This window comes from Alexandromys fortis, unplaced genomic scaffold, assembly GCF_014885135.2.
Source record: "Alexandromys fortis isolate MF-2015 unplaced genomic scaffold, M_Fortis_MF-2015_v1.1 scaffold_28, whole genome shotgun sequence".
NCBI classification, from domain to species: domain Eukaryota; kingdom Metazoa; phylum Chordata; class Mammalia; order Rodentia; family Cricetidae; genus Alexandromys; species Alexandromys fortis.
The window spans coordinates 4,823,049-4,827,124 of NW_026067901.1; positions in this window are offsets into that span (position 1 = coordinate 4,823,049).

The following is a 4,076-nucleotide window of genomic DNA, read 5'->3' on the forward strand; positions in this document are numbered from 1 at the left end:
ACCTCAGCGGCTAACATCTGCAACATCTAGAAAATGATTTAGAGCATGCAAAGACAAGATCCCCTTAATGAAGAGAACTCCCCATTCAACTTGTCTGTGTTACATTCTGAATCCTACTTCAGTATGCAACCTCTTCACAATGGGGGAGGGGAGCAAAGAAGGAGGGGAAAGAGAGGCATCAGGGGAGAGGGGAAATAGAGTATTTGAGAATTATGAAGAAACTGGACATTGGTGGCACATGCCTTTAATCCCAGCACTCAGGAGGCAGAGGCAGGCGGATCTCTGAGTCTGAGGCAAGCCTGGTCTACAAAAGCTAGTTCCAGAACCCGCACTGAGGGAAATGCATGTTGAGCTGAACTTCTGTAAATGGCTTAAGGGTATCTCGCGTTTAGTTGCCACCTCGTCTGCTGTGTGACTTTAGGTAAGTCATTTGCTCTCTCTGCGCTTAGTTCTCATCCCTTAAAACAGACGCTCATGAATTTAATAAATTGCTCATCAAATGTCTGATGTGAATCAAATAATAACTAATTCGCATTCATTCTATCACACTGAAGCATAAGAAGTTATATTGTGGTCAAATTACCATGGCTGCTGTTCTGGTTATCTGGAGGTATGTAACAAACCACAGTTATTTCGCTGCTATTGTTCACAGCTCCCTGGAGTTAGGAATCTCGGGAAGCTCAGCTGGGTACGCCTGGTGTGGCACCTCTCTTTTAGCCAGATGTGGTTGGATCCAGCCAGAAGAAGAGAAGGCCCAGGGCAGCTGAATTTGGTTGAGTTCTCTGACACACACACGCACGTGCACACGCCCACACTGGTAGCAGCAGGCTAGAACTTTGTCCAGTCGGAGCAGACTCCTCTGTACGTGTTCCACCCAGAAGCATTGCCGTCTATGATCTAACACTGTTTTAGATCATACAGTATCATTCTATTCTACCTATGATCAAAACAATTTCAAAAGTCAGCCTAGTTTTGAGGCTAAAAAAAAAAAAGAAGATAGAAACCAACTCTTGAACGGAATGTGTCATATAGCATTTTCAGATGTATTTGAAAATCACTGCAGCTCAGCATCCACAAATTATTTAGGTCCTAACACACGCAGAAAATGTGCACTGCTGGACCAGGGTTTGTATAGTTTTATTCCGTTAAGCTATCAGACTTGAGGTTTAAAATTTTATTATCTGAATCAAATCTAAGTGTGGGTAGTATACACTGGGAGCAATTGGGGGGAGGGCATGGTCCCTTGAGAGTGTGTCCCCTCAGTCCAAAGACGAAAGCACTATGCCAGGTTCTGTTCCACATACCATACACTCAACAGGACAGGAGAGGAGGCTTCACAGCTTGACTTTCATCCAAGGATATGCAAGACACGCTCGGAAGTCACCAGTCCACAGGCATTGGGAAATCAGCCACACAGGCACGTGTGGCCAACTCTTCCCCTCAACGTCATTAGCACTGTGTTCAAGGGCTGACTCTCTGGGCTCTCCAGTTCTCTGCCTACACTTCCGGTGTCACCCTCTCTGCCATTTTTTGTTGTTGTATACCAGACGGATTGTTTACACCTAAATATATTTCCGTCTCCTTCCTGCCGACTTTAGTTCAAGAGAAAGGAGACATCTTTTTATTTTATTCTGTCTCTGCCCTTTTTAGTTCAAGATTTTCCAGTTCTTTGGAAACTTCTCATGAACCTTTTCAATGTGTAAAGAAAAGTGTTGAAGTTTTTAAGGCGAGCCCGGGGGTCCCTGTGAGATCATAGCTGCAAATCCCCCAGAGGCATAGAACTCAGTCCTTGGGGCTTTCTAGAGAACTTCTACTTAGGAAGTCCTTGAGAACTGCCAGACATTTATCTGAAGTCCTCATGTGATCTCCCAGGACAGCTCCGGATGAACTTTTCCAAGAAACGAACACTTGAGAGGTTTGCTAGCTAGTAAAACCGCATTTAAGAAAGTTTTCTTTTCCAACGGACTTAGCATCTTAAGAGTTTGTTCTGAAAACGGAAGTGCATTTTCGGCTCCTCCCTTCAACCTTACCTTAACGTACACAGCTAACAGAAAGCAGGGGACCTCCTCAGTGCTCAGCACGCTGTGTTCTCACTGGGTACGTTCCCTTTGCCACTTCCGCGGCGCTTCGCAGACTGGAGAAAGAATCTACCACTGCCCAACAAAGACCTCCCTTCCTACCTTTCTAGATCAAGTTTTCCTCCCGCTCCCTCCTTTACAGCGTTACAGCAGATTCATCCAGGCCCTGCTAGCAATTTCTTCAAGGCACATACGGTATCTGACATAGAAGCACTATGACTTGATGTTAGGTTCCATTAGGGCTGCAGCTGCAACCTACTACTGAGTAACAAAACCGCTTCCATTTTCCTCCTGAGGAGTAGCAGAGCTACCCAAGAGGAAGTATTGTAAAACAAGAGGAAGCAATCCAGTCTCCTGCTGTTTCTGCAGTAGGGCTTCACAAGGTGTCTCTGACTTATTGTCCCCTGTTGTATTGGGCCCCCACAGTACTGCAACTGGAAGGCTAGGTGGTTTATGGCAGCTGAGGGACAACCTTTTACTATCGTGGAGTCTCTCGTTAGACCCTGGGTTTGTCTATTAGCTTGGGATGTCATACAGTATTTCTATTGGGAAAAACGACCAAACTCCTACTACATTCAAAAAAAAAAAAAAAAAGCAAAAACACAAACCTGAGAGAAGAGCACTGTCCCCCAAGTCACCAATAAGTACCAGCTGACCTATTTGCTGTCATTCATTGTTGTATCTCCATTACTTAGGGTAAAATCTCATAAAAGGCGCTCCAAAAAACCATGTGAATTAAACGAATAGGTAAGTGTTGCTTTGTACTGTTGTTGCCTTAGTTTTGCGTTTTATCCTATCAATGAATGTTGAAATGTAACATTCTCGCTTAAGGAATGAACCACCAGAACTATTTATAAATGTTTCTCTTCCCTGGTGTCTCAGGCCTGCAATCATAGCTGCTTGGGAGGCTAAAGCAGGAGGACTGCAAATTCCAGGCTAACCTGGTAATTTAGCAGGACCCTGCCTCAGCATAAGTGTGGAAGAAAGCTGGAGCAGCACCACCGTGGTGGGGCACTTGCCTAGAGCAGGTGTGGTTTGGAGCCAGCTCCCAGCGCACAAAGGATGCAGGAAGACGGATGCTTGCAAGGAAAAAGCTGGCACCATGATCCATAGTGTCCTGATTTTTATAGCACATATTGGGCTACGGTTTATGCACTCACTCAATACACACGTGTGAGACCCACAGTGCCTCAGAGGCCAAACAGCTAAAGAAATGAGTAATCCTTCCAAAGGTAGGCCTGCCTGGCCAGAACACTGAACAGCATTCCGCATGGGTGCAGCAGCGAGAAAGCAAACCAGCGAATGGCAGTTTGGGGTGCCAGGGATGCTCAGGGCAGAGGTGCAGCCATCTTGAGGAAGAATGGCAGAGAGCAGGCCAGCATAGGGCAGCAGTGAGTAGCAGAATACAGCTATCTGGGGACCAGCCCTTAGAACAGAAGATGTCTTAAGCCCCCTCACTAGGGACTGGAGGACTCTTGAATCTTGCCGATGTATGCGCATAGCTTGGAACAGTTGAAGGACTTGAAGGATGAGCAGGTAGATGAACAGTGTCTGAGGCGTCTGAGAAGGGACTAAGAATGAACAAGAATACTATAAAATTCAAGTGCACTTTTCCAAAACAAATCTTTGTTTGTGGAGGGTTATTTTCTACCCTTGAGATGAGCATTTGAATGGTCTCGCCACTTGGAAATTAAACTACACGGGTGAGATGTTCTCATGTGGAGAGGGGCTTGATAGACAGGCTGACCACCTGAGTCTCAGAACACGTGGTGGGAGGAGAGAACCAGCTCCCAAAAGGTGTTCTCTGACCTCAGCAAGCACGTGTGGTAAGTGTAGGAGTGTATGCTTGCACTCACGTACACATCACATTCACACATACACACGCGCACACATATACACACACTGATATAAAAAATTTAAAGCAAAAATTACATAGAAAATTATCTAACTAAACTATTACATCCAATAGCATGAAAATGAACTGTTGTAGAGGCAGGC